The following is a 14253-nucleotide window of genomic DNA, read 5'->3' as shown; positions in this document are numbered from 1 at the left end:
CAGGAGATATATTTGTTTATTTTCTTATAAATGTATTTAATCAATATCACTGTTTGATAAGTTATACAACGTTTTATACCTATTTTGAGAGCAGTGTGTTTATGCAAATTAGGCACATATTTTGGCCCTTATCCAATCAAACGGTGTAAAGAGTGTAAACTTTACTCCTGTTAGTCTGAAGGGTAAATTTGACACATCTTATACCCAGGATTTATGATGCATTTAGCACTTACTTCACTATCTATATTATGGCAGGGAGGAGAAGAGCTAATTGCAGGATACTGTTACAGAGGAGAAGATTTCTGTCACCTTTGCAATGAGGTCCTTAGCTGACATTCATCTTTTCTGAAGTCACAACACGCTTCTTGTCATCTCTTTACCAGCCGTAATGTTTGTGTGCAAAGTTTACTTGGTAATGGTGCTGCATTTGGTAGATTTTATGTGAACATTTCACAGTAACCTGAATGCATAGTTACCAAGTAGACACAGTCTGTCATACAACCCGAGAAACAAATACATTAAACTACACTGTAACAAACACACTTTAAACTGTTTATGTCTCAGCAACCTGTATGTTTTAGTCAAAATGACACTATTTAACAAATTATAGTTATAACAAACTAATATTATTGGTCTCTTTGAGGTTGGTATAACCATAGTTCACTGTACACCTAATACTGCAAGTACACTAATACTGATACAGAGCATGCAAGTCTGTAAGAGTCTGCAAGTCTCGATTACTTCAGTTAGAGAAAAAAGTCTTTGGGCTCCTTTTTTGCTAGAATAATTTATCATTTTCTGTAAAAATATTTCATTCATTTCAGAGTCTAGATGATAGTCTATAAGTTACCACTCTATGTACTTTCTTTGTTACTAATGTTAGGTCTGCATGATGCTGAAAGGCTTGTGACCAACTACTTAACTAGCATTAAAAGTAATAGCTGTTCGCTGATAAGTGTTGAAAGCTTTAAAGGACATTGCAGGACTGCCCTTGTTCACCTTATCCTTTAAAAATACATGACCAATCATAAAGTGGAACTTAATCTACCTTTAGTTATACATGTTATAATGTCTATATTGATTTGTCCTTATAGTCTGTTTGCGGTGAAAACGTACGGATGAATTTCCCTCTAAACAAACAAGTAAATCAAATAAAGTGAAATTAAGATTGCGAATCCTCATAATTTTACCTTGCCATTTGAAAATTTAAATCTCAGAATTTTATTCAACTTGGGATGAAAGTTGTTTAACAAACGATCATAGTTTCAAATCGGTATTATTGGTTTGTATTTACACTCACTAATCTCTTTATTCCTGATTATCTAGCAAGACAAGATGAGTGTATTGGATAAGGGACCTTGATTGGACTGCTCATACCCATGCCGGCTTAGAGTGTTTGATTCACCATGCAATCACTACTTCCTGATTATCTAGCGTGACAAGAGGATTAATTAGTGTATTGGATTATGGGTCCTTGATTGGACTGCTCATACCCATGCTAGTTTAGACAGTGTTAATTACAGTTAAAATTGCTTGTTGGGACCAGAAAGTCGTCCCGGAATACGGAATAGACAGGTGCCGGATAAGACAATGTTTTAATGATCATAATATCTTCTTTGAGTGGCATTTTAGAAGTTCCATCTGCTTATGATGCACTCATCCACCAAGCCCAATCTACTGTATAAACTCTGCTGTATAAACATCTCATTATTATTTGTACATCATTGGCTTCCACGCCTGTCCTTTGTCTGCGCTTTGGCTTCATCAGCTTTCTGCCTAGCCAATTATGTTAATTATGTTGTTTTCTTTGTTACATTGTTACATCCAGTATATATATACTTCCCCCCTTCTTCATGTTCCATTATGCTTGACAACGGTGCAAGAATCTGTATCGAAATGTCGCACTCACGAATAAAAAGAAGTTGTTATCCATAAAGTTTGTTCTATAATGATCTTAATATCATTGTAAAATGGCGGGACCAAATTTTATGCCGGTTTTGACAGTGTGCCCGGATTAGACAGGTGCAGGTGTTGGCAGGTTTCACTGTATATTTCTACTTGAAATACTTTCAAAAGTAAGAATCTTCCGCATTAAAAGGTATATATAAGGTAAGCATTTTTCACTTATGCCAAGTGCTTCCAAAACATTTTCCCTGGCAAGTAAAGCATATCACGATGGTAATAACTAGGACTGTGTATTGGCAAATACATTGTATTGCAGTATATTGCAGTTCAGGTACCTGTATTGCCATACATATTGCAATATATTGGAAACTTTGTGTTTGACAATGAGTGACACTAATTGTGCATGTCGATCCTAAACATATGTTATGCTTCTGATAGGGCAGTGGGGTAGCCTAGTGGTTAAAGCGTTCTCTCGTCACGCCAAAGGCCTGGGTTCGATTCCCCACGTGGGTACAATGTGTGAAGCCCATTTCTGGTGTCCCCACCATGATATTGCTGGAATATTGCTAAAAGCGGCGTAAAACCATACTCACTCACTCACTATGGTTCTGATAACAGCAATCTCAAAATTAGGTTGCATAGTCACAGATTTATTTTATTTTTCATACAACTTATACATTACAGTATGCAGTTTTGTCCTTGAATAACCAAGGAATACATTTGTTGTGAATGAAAGTATGTGTAGATTTTAATTTATACCATAGAGATAATCACAAAAATTTCATATATGTTCTTTACCCAATATACCAGTTCTCAGAAAGAATAGGGGCGGTGGGGTAGTCTAGTGGTTAAAGCGCTGGCTTGTTACACCGAAGACCCGGGTTCGAATCCCCACATGGGTACAATGAGTGAAGCCCATTTCTGGTGTCCCCTGCCGTGATATTGCTGGAATATTGCTAAAAGCAGCGTAAAACCAAACTCAGTCAGTCAGTCAGAAAGAATATTGCAATGCATATCGTTTGAAGCGTATTGCAATATACCGTATACCGGTAATACCGTGCAGCCCTAGTAATAACATCACAAAAAAATAATCAGCATTTTCCGACATGAACGTAGTGCTACTGAAATCAGACCAGCTGCTTCTGTTGGGATGTTAGTAAAGTAACAGGTGTTTGTAGACATTGTTGGGCTTAGTGATTGATTTCGCACTCGTGATGTGCGATATCGTTCGCGTAGCGTGACAATGCCCCATGTGATGGCCTGAACAACAGCTGTCGTGTAACAGAATCACCATGTCAATACCTTTACTGTATGGCAATCAGTGTTTGTTTAGTTGATGAAATATAATTTGATTTTTATCCATGTACTCATCATTTGGGATTAGTTTTGAAATGCTGAGAGGATTAAATATTCAGGTATTTTAAGACTATGACAAAATAAATTCTTAGGTCTTCATTTCATCATGGCTTGCAATGAAACCTCCTACATTATATTGGTTTATTGTCACATAATAACTGATGCTTTGTCTCTGAAAATATATAAACGATTCTCATTTAAAATAAAAAGGAGCCCCAGGGGATGGAAGATTCAGATCCTGAACCTGTGGAAAATCGAGACTTGCTTGATTAAGGGTTTTAGTATGATGGTATCGGCTTGGTGAAAGGGAAAATATGCATTAAGATCCGGGTTAGAATTGGTCTTTACCAACCCATTCCTGTTGTCAGAGGCGACTTGCGGGATCAGGTGGTCAGGCTAAGTGACTTGGGTGATTCTTCTCAATAGTGTGATCGATGCTCATGATGTCAATCGCTGGTTTGTGTGGTCCCGACTCATATATTTACAGACCACTGTCTTATAGCTGGAATATTGCTGAGTGTGACATTAAACAACAAACAAATGAAAGGGAAGGTAATAGGGACTGTGACACACTCTACCAAAGTAAGGGCAGTTGATGCCTATGTGTGTCCTCGGATCTCTACCAAACGAAACACACCATATTGGTACTCATATCAAACGCTCATGCTTTATGTGAATCATATCTGCAGATACTTAATTTATAAGTATTCTTTGATTAGATTTTTTATGATAAATAGCATAAATGAATAAATAATATGCTTCGTCCATCATTGGAATATTTATGAAATCTTATGATTAATTTAACCTTATCAGTTATGGCAATTTTCAGAAGATCCACAGATTTCTGCGGATTTTATTTCAAATTACGCCCAAGCTGAACCCCGCATTCGATGGCACAGTATTAAGTTTTCAGCTGAAAATAGATTTTCCTGTTGCCATCCCTGCCTTATTCACATGACACATGAGTTTTGGCCTGATCAAGGTAATGAACGTTTGCATCTTCATCATATTGAATGTTGATTGATTTTCATGGTGAGTATGTTATATGTTCCCAGATTGTGCAGTCAGACAAGAGTATAGATATATATGCTGTTAACTTTGAACAGTCAGGCAGATAAAGTAACATTGGGGTGAGTCAGTGGGTTGGGTTTGATGCTCCACTGACCATGTGGATGAGTAATATCACTGATAGACTTCCTTGTGAACATAATGTGGGAAGAATGTTGAATGTCTTCCACTAGAAACATTATCAAGTAGAATGTGGGATATGGAGTTGAAACTAATGATTGTAGGATTCTGGCATGTCTAAGGGAGGCAACTCTGCAAAGTAAATGGAACACCTTATAGACAATATAAACCACATTGCTGTAGTATGAAGCTGATAAACCTAGAAACATAATCAAGTTGAACCTGCCACCAGGGATTATATGGACCTACAATCATAGGGTTCTGCAATGTCTAAGGGAGGGAACTCTGCAATGTAAATGGAACGACTTAGACCATATAGACCACACAGCCTTAGTATGAAGCTGACAAACCTAACAGAATCACAGTCACAGGATTCTGGCTTATCTAAGGGGGGCAACTCTGTACAGCTAAGTATGAACTTGAGACTATACAGACCACACAGCCATCTATGCCACTTTTATTAGTTAAGTATCTGGTGTAGTGATGTGCTGATAAATGGCTGTTAATTCTGATCCATCAGTTTCCCATTTACAACCCAGTATGGTGTAGTAGAGATTCCAGTGACGAACATACTAGATTGTCTTCATCCCGACTTGCACAAGTCTCTGAGGTAATAGTTAATAGTTTCAATGATAATTTCTAAAAAATAAAACTATTCCTATAACAGACTGGCGTCCTTAGAGGTACTGTCCCCTTATCTAGACTTGCCTCATTAGAGGATAGAATTCCCATACATCCATGGGCTTAGCCTTCAGTACAGCCTTGTGAGGTGAGGTGAGGTGAAATTGGGCTTAACGTCGTGCTAGAGAATATTTCAATCATATGATAACGTGCATGTGTGTGTATGTGCGGCTGCTTGTACTAGCCCAGACTGAAGCTGGTTTTATAGTGCTAGCCCACTGAGATACCATGCCGCAGTGAAGCATGAATACCCTACTCAGACACATTATACTGACTCTGAGCCGTCCAGTCCTTGATGTACCCATTAATGCCGAGCGCCAGACAGGGACCAACAAGTACCATATTTTAACGTCTTTTGGTATGACTCGGTCGGGGATCGAACCCGCGACCTTCCGCTCTCCGGGCAGACGCTCTAACCACTACACTATGGAGGCGGTCAGTACAAGGCTAGTAGCAAGGCTAGTTTCCATCATGTTATAATAAATACCCTGCGTCCATTTGCCGCCATTTGCTACATTTCTAAATGGACGTCGCTTTCTCAATCTCTCTGATCACTATATCATCACAGAATTTCTCTCACTAATTACTGGAATTTGTTTGGATGAGTAGTTCAAGCGTCATGCAATTCAATTCATGCTGAAAGTGAAGCTTTAGTAGCAAGCTGTGGTGAGAGTATTTAAAATGACAGAATGGAAATATTATACCAAGATAATCAGGGACAGTGACTGAACTGTATATAATTCTTACTCAGATTCTCTTTTTCTAGTCTGGTGTGGAGCGGTGAGGTAGCATAGTGGTTAAAGCGTTTGCTCATAACGCCGAAGACCTGGGTTCGATTCCCCACATGGGTACAATGTGTGAAGCCCATTTCTACTGTACCCCGTGAAGATACTGGTAGAATATTGCTAAAAGCTGTGTAAAACTAAACTCACTCACTCAGTCTAGTTTGGTTCATTCAGAATATTTTTGACCACAATAATCTTGTCACTTACAGCTACCCATGTGTGTGTCAAACACATAGAAACGAATGTGAGTGATTTAAGCAAGATCAGTGATTTAGAAACAAAATAATTAAACAGAATTTTGTGATTGTTAAAAACACCTTTCTTCCATAAAATTTTATGTCCTCAACATTGATGAATAGATGTTACATGAAGTGTTTCAGAATCTTGATCATCTTGATATTGTTATCACCTAGGTCAGTTATCATTGGATTATTTATATGATTATCTGTCATGTAGAATCAGGAATTTAGAAAATACAGATAGGTATTCAGAATTTGTTGATTTGCTTTTGATATGTGTCTATTGAAAATATTTAATTTCCAGTGATTAATAAATGTAATTAAAAAAGATCTTTTACTCTGATATCTATCGGTGCAAAGATATGAACACATCTCCAAAGTAGGTCGCATCAGGTGAACCTTTTAATCAGCCAATCAGTGTCAAGGCTTCAAATATCTTGGTATGTGTAAGATAAGGGTTCTAACTAGCTTATCTGATTTGTGCATCCTTTAATAGAATGTACAGCGATGTCACTATATTGGGCAGCGGGGTATCCTAGTGGTTAAAGCATTTGTTTGTCACGCTGAAGAGCCAGGTTCGATTCCCCACATGGGTACAATGTATGACGCCCATTTCTGGTGTCCCTCTCCGTGATATTGCTGGAATATTGCTAAAAGTGGCGTAACACCATACTAACTCACTCACTCACCAACAAATATTTGTGTTCTGTCTAGGTTTATATTTGTACAAATAAAAAATTCTTAATCAAGGTTGTAATAAAATTAGGCTAGATTGGTTTAGAAAGCTGACTTCTGATTGGCTCAAGAACCCACTTTCCTGATGTGACCTTCTATGAAGGCATCATAAAATCTTGACGCTCTAAGCATCCTAAACATCCAAATTTATCATCCATAAAGTTGGATGTTTCAAGGTTCAAGCCTGACCCAAAATGCTTTGGTCACTGACATCATTTACTGACTCTTGACATGATCAATAAAGGACCGCCTCCCTAGTGTAGTGGTTAGAGCGTCCACCCGGAGAGCGGAAGGTCACGGTTCGATCCCCGACTGGAGTCATACCAAAAGACGTTAAAATATGGTACTTGTTGGTCCCTGCCTGGCGTTCGGCATTAATGGGTACAAGAAGGACTGGTCGGCTCGGAGTCAGTATAATGTGTCTGAGTTGGGTATTCATGCTTCACTGCGGCATGGTATGTCAGTGAGTTAGCACTATAAAAGTCTGGGCTAGTACAAGCAGCCGCACGTACACATACACATACACACGCATGCACGTCGTCATATGAGCAAAATATTCTCAAGCACGACATTAAACCCAATTTCACCTCACCTCACCTCATCAATAAAGATTTTGTCAGCTGGGAAATAACATGGCTTTTGCATGGAGCATAAGTGGTGTCTAATAGGACTGGATGGTCAGACTCTCTGTCTTGGTTGAGGGGCAGTGGGGTAGCCTCGTGGTTAAGGCGTTTGCTTGTCACGCTGAATACCCGGGTTTGATTCCACACACAGGTACAATGTGTGAAGCCCATTTCTGGTGTTCCCCGCCGTGATATTACTGGAATATTGTGGCATAAAACCGTACTCACTCACTCACTTTCTGTCTTGGTTGATGCATGCCATAGTATCCCATTCATGTAGATCAATGCTGATGATATCAGTGAGAGGATTGTTTATCTAAACTTTATTCTTTATAGACTGTTTTTATACACAAAGAACTAAGTTACGCACCCCCTGGCATATCTCACGATTTAATGAGCCCCGATCTTAACCCTTTGGAGCATATCTGGGAAATGATTGGTTGTCGTGAGCAACAAAGGGATCCTCCTACAGAACCTGGCCCAATTGGAAGCTGCTTTAAACGAGGAATGGCGCAGACTGCCCTTCAGCGGATCAGGAGGTTGACTGGGGGTATGAGGAGGAGAGTACTGGCTGTCATATAGTCACATGGAGGTGATACTTGGTATTGACCTTGAATCGTGTCAGACATGCAAAATGACATTGTGAATGTTCATATTCACCAATAAATTCAACATTAAACATTCCAGGGCCATACTTGTACAGACATGGTTTTGTATGAAAATCAGTGGCTTTTTTTAATGATTTTTTCATCGTGGTCACCACGAGAAGTTTTATGTACATGTTGAAAACATCATTGCAAAAATACAGAGGTTGCTTAATTAGCTTCTTTGTGTATATAAGCTAGGGAATTGCTGAGTGCAATATCAAACCACAATCAAACAAACACACAGTTTAGAAAATGAACTTTAACTGAATAAAATAATTTTTATCATTAATAACAAAAAACATCCACCACTCTTTTCCTGAATTTTGCTCATGTTGTATGTCCTTTGATGTGTAAAAACCTTTGTCACAGTCTCGTCTAATCTTTTGATTTGAAAATATGACAACAAAGTTTTCTACATTTATGGTTTAGAGCAGCACTCAGTATTCATAACCATTGTGAGAAACAGTGTTGGTAGCAGGCAACAGTTGTATGAAATGTTCAACTGTTTATTTCACATGTTGCACAATTGTTGCATACTCAGTCAATATTAACAAAAATTACTGGTACAATTTGCTGCTGAACAAAAAAGGTAAAACGATTAGCTGCTTTGTTGAACTGTCACAAACAGTTTAATCTTGCTCAAACATACCACTTATTGAACATTTTGTTATCCAATATAATACATATTCTTATTCTAATGGACATGCTGAATCATTCTACAGGTACAATACAAAAGTTGACCAGTTGTCAATAGAAACCATCTGTTTCATTGTACAACATTGTATGATAGCATGACATACGAAACAATACAGCCTTTGTTTAAAGTGGGTGTGTGTGTATTTCTAGTGCACATATCCAGTGTGGAATAAGGATGAAATAAGTGTTATTCTCGTATGTATACAAAAACACATTATATGGTTGTATAAAATAGTGGTGACAGTGTTTACATATAATATGGAAATTATGATCTCCTTCATCATGTTCACTTTGAGAAACATTTCATATAAATGATAACATATTTCCCCCTGTTAACTAAAAATGTCTCTGAAATGAACATATTTTACTGAAAAAATTTAATTCACTCATTAATCCCATGGGCAACAGGCTCTGTTATTATAGTGTGCATTGATGTGTTGTAAAAATTTAATTGAACAGTGTGAGTTTGAAACAATCATTGGCATTGCTATTTTATATTCATTTTTGTATTCAGTCACCTTTCTCACAAGAGACACTTATTGAAACCAAACACCTATTGAAGGCAGACACATGTTCAAGGCAGAAACTTATTGAAGCTGACACTTATTGAAGACAAACTCTTATTGAAGCTGACACTTATTGAAGTTGACACTTATTGAAGCTGACACTTATTGAAGCTGACACTTATTGAAGGCAAACAGTTATTGAAGACAAACTCTTATTGAAGCTGACACTTATTGAAGGCAAATTCTTACTGAAGTTGACACTTAAGACAAACAGTTGACACTTATTGAAGCAGACTCTTACTGAAGCAAACAAATATTGAAGACAAACACTTATTGAAGCTGACACTTATTGAAGGCAAACTCTTACTGAAGCAGACAAATATTCAAGACAAACACTTGTCGAAGCAGACACTTATTGAAGGCAGACTCTTACTGAAGCAGACAAATATTCAAGACAAACACTTGTCGAAGCAGACACTTATTGAAGCAGACACTTATTGAAGGCAGACACTCACTGAGCAGGCATCTGTTCAAGGCAACACATTTTCAAAACAGGCCTTGATCAAGGATGACTGAAGCTTGCATTTTTCTGAATTGCAAAATAATGTATTGCAAGGATAGTCATCACAGCAATCAATAATACTGTGCAAAGTTTAACACAACCAATAGATTTATAGAAAGAAGTGCATCATTGATGACATGGAGGGCTGAATCTGCTGAAAATATGATGATACTGCTTCATTGTATTGATTTCATACTTGTGAGTTTATTGTCTGTGTGGCTGGCAAGAGTGATTAGGGGCCTGTAGGCTGGTAATGTGATCATCTGATGACAGTAACCACAGATGGATGAGGACAGGGAGGATATAACGTTATATCATCTTAAGGTATGTTGTATCTTCCGTATCGCTGAAATGTACCATGGTTGTGATCATCTGATGACAGAACAACAGATGGATGTGGACAGGGAGGATATAACATTATATCATGTGAAGGTATGTTGTATCTTCCGTATCACTGAAATGTACAATAGTTGTGATCATCTGATGACAGTAACCACAGATGGATGAGGACAGGGAGGATATAACGTTATATCATCTTTAGGTATGTTGTATCTTCCGTATCACTGAAATGTACAATACTTGTGATCATCTGATGACAGTAACCACAGATGGATGAGGACAGGGAGGATATAATGTTATATCATGTTAAGATATGTTGTATCTTCCGTATCACTGAAATGTACAATAGTTGTGATCATCTGATGACAGTAACCACAGATGGATGAGGACAGGGAGGATATAACGTTATATCATGTTAAGGTATGTTGTATCTTCCGTATCACTGAAATGTACAATAGTTGTGATCATCTGATGACAGTAACCACAGATGGATGAGGACAGGGAGGATATAATGTTATATCATGTTAAGATATGTTGTATCTTCCGTATCACTGAAATGTACAATAGTTGTGATCATCTGATGACAGTAACCACAGATGGATGTGGACAGGGAGGATATAACGTTATATCATCTTAAGGTATGTTGTATCTTCCGTATCACTGAAATGTACAATAGTTGTGATCATCTGATGACAGAACAACAGATGGATGTGGACAGGGAGGATATAACATTATATCATGTTAAGGTATGTTGTATCTTCCGTATCACTGAAATGTACCGTGGTTGTGATCATCTGATGACAGTAACCACAGATGGATGAGGACAGGGAGGATATAATGTTATATCATGTTAAGGTATGTTGTATCTTCCGTATCACTGAAATGTACCGTGGTTGTGATCATCTGATGACAGTAACCACAGATGGATGAGGACAGGGAGGATATAACATTATATCATGTGAAGGTATGTTGTATCTTCCGTATCACTGAAATGTACCGTGGTTGTGATCATCTGATGACAGTAACCACAGATGGATGAGGACAGGGAGGATATAACATTATATCATGTGAAGGTATGTTGTATCTTCCGTATCACTGAAAGGTACCGTGGTTGTGATCATCTGATGACAGTAACAACAGATGGATGAGGACAGGGAGGATATAACATTATATCATCTTAAGGTATGTTGTATCTTCCGTATCACTGAAATGTACAATACTTGTGATCATCTGATGACAGTAACCACAGGTGGTTGAGGACAGGGAGGATATAACATTGTATCATGTTAAAGTATGTTGTATCTTCCGTATCACTGAAATGTACAATAGTTGTGATGATCTGATGACAGAACAACAGATGGATGTGGACAGGGAGGATATAACATTATATCATGTGAAGGTATGTTGTATCTTCCGTATCACTGAAATGTACAATAGTTGTGATCATCTGATGACAGAACAACAGATGGATGAGGACAGGGAGGATATAACATTATATCATGTTAAGGTATGTTGTATCTTCCGTATCACTGAAATGTACCGTGGTTGTGATCATCTGATGACAGTAACCACAGATGGATGAGGACAGGGAGGATATAACATTATATCATGTGAAGGTATGTTGTATCTTCCGTATCACTGAAATGTACCGTGGTTGTGATCATCTGATGACAGTAACCACAGATGGTTGAGGACAGGGAGGATATAATGTTATATCATGTTAAGGTATGTTGTATCTTCCGTATAAGGAGTGTTGTCAAACAAGCACCTTGGGAAGTTATGACAGAACTAAAAATCCAAATTAATATTGTATAGAGTAGAATAGTTTGAAGAGAGATGTGTCTAATACATTATGAAAATGTTGACAGTGTTGAAATAAGGTTCAATAAAATAGAAAACTGGAGGGAGGGAAAGTGTTCTGCCTGAAGAAGCGGACATAGGTTACACAGTGTTTAAACCCAGGAATTTAACTAAATTCATTAAGCATTATAATAAATACCTTTAATATCTGTAGGCTCTTGTAAAAGAGGTTGTCAATATTTTATTACCCAAGACACAGAACAATTCCTGGTCCATCTGCAGTATTACTGCCACAGGACAACAGGTTAGCGTTCTTTTCCAACACTGCATACTACCAAACATCGCCTGCATCAAGCCATGCTCAACCAGGTCCAGATCTGTTCGGCAATTATTTCTAAAATATATTTTTAAAATAATTGTCAAAATGATACTATGTGTTTGTATGCATATAATTTGTTCTTATGCATCTAAGGAAGTCATTCTGTGTGTTACCATGGTAACTGTTGGGTTCAATCCCCCACATAGGTACTACGTGTGAAGTTCATTTCTGATGTGCCCCGCCATGATATTGCTGGAATACTGCTAAAAGCGGCATACAAATGAACTAACTGACTCACTCCTGCAACCGGATAAGATGCATTGACTTCGTCATTCTGACAGCATTAAAGCATATTGTTACACTACTATTCACACTTGCCATAAGCCTTTGTCGATATATTTTTCTGTTTCCCATCTCCCACCCACCCGGAAGTTTTATTCTGACATGAAATGATATAGAGTTTTCCTATCTCAGTTTTCCCCATGGAAATTTATGTGATGAAAAACACTACTCATGCATGTGTCAACTTGATCTTTCTTTATGTGTTACTAAGCAACTAACTTGATTTACATTATAAATTATAAAGACTATTACCAATTGATCTAAATTTCTAATATTTTTTTAATAAGATGCACAATAAGTGGAGGTATGGATGGCTCTTTTTTCAGCATGACAAAAAATGTAAATTAATTATTATTTGTTTTGTTGATGTATTGTGTCACATCATTGATGACTTAAATGCATGATTCTCAGCTTCTTGTGGCTTCATACGAGGAGCTACCCGTGAAGGTCCGGGTTAGAATATTGATCTTCAGGAACCCATGCTTGTTGTAAGAGGCGACTAACAGGATTGGGTGGTCAGGCTCGCTGACTAGGTTGACACATGTCATCGGTTCCCAATTGTGCAGATCAATCCTCAGGCTGTTGATGACTGGATTGTCTGGTCCAGACTCGATGTTTTACAGACTGCCTCCATATAGCTGGAATATTGCTGAGTGCGGTGTGAAACAACTCACTCACTCACTCATACGAGGAGCAGAATGACTCATATTATGTTGTTGGAATTGTCTCATACACTACAGCTGTGACTACAAATTCATATATATAACCCGTGAAGATCTGGATTAGAATTTGTCTCCAGCAACCCATGCTTGTCGTAAGAGGCGACTAACAGGATCGGGTGGTCAGGCTCGCTGTCTTGGTTAACACAATGTCATCGTACCCCAATTGAGTAGATTGATACTCATGCTCTTGAACACTGGATTGTCTGGTCCAGACTTGATTATTTACAGACTGCTGCCATATAGTTGGAATCTTGCTGAGTGCAAACAACAAACAAAAACAAAGTCATAAAGCCATGGTATTGAAGATCCTTGACCATGCTCACATTACTTGAGTCAGATTTAGTACATGCTCTCAATCTACTTGAATAGGAAATTGCTGTTATATAAGCTCCTCAATGTTTTATCATTATGTTCCTTTTTGTTATTATTAAATCAAAACCCAGCTATATCACAGCATCTTGTGCTTATACCTAAATACTGTGGTTTTGTCCACTATGTTCTACAATCAGGATAAGATGTATGCTTTCAGATTCAAACAGACAGAATCAGATTGTTTTTCTCTGTTGTTGCTGTCAAATTTCCTCTCTTAATGACTTGGTGCAGAAGGGAAATGAGAACACATGACCACAAAAGGAACTATATCAAGTGTCCTAAACTTGATCTTGTGACCCAACGTGTGATATGTTTGTGGGCAATGCTTCCTACTACAGCATGATCTGAGACTACTTGTGATGACTCTCATGCTGTAGGCAGTACAATAATACTGTCTTTCTCCATGGTCCACTTCTTAATATGGGGGTGCAGTGGG

At 37.9% G+C, this 14253-nt stretch overlaps 1 protein-coding gene across 1 annotated transcript in view; it reads left to right on the top strand.

The window, feature by feature from the left end:
• The window catches only part of LOC124284128 (sodium-independent sulfate anion transporter-like), a 51823-nt gene that overhangs the window by 347 nt on the left and 37223 nt on the right, over positions 1-14253 (top strand).

Source organism: Haliotis rubra, unplaced genomic scaffold, assembly GCF_003918875.1.
Source record: "Haliotis rubra isolate DU_JTF1 unplaced genomic scaffold, ASM391887v1 Scf33, whole genome shotgun sequence".
NCBI lineage: Eukaryota > Metazoa > Mollusca > Gastropoda > Lepetellida > Haliotidae > Haliotis > Haliotis rubra.
This window is presented reverse-complemented; position numbering and strand designations above follow the sequence as displayed.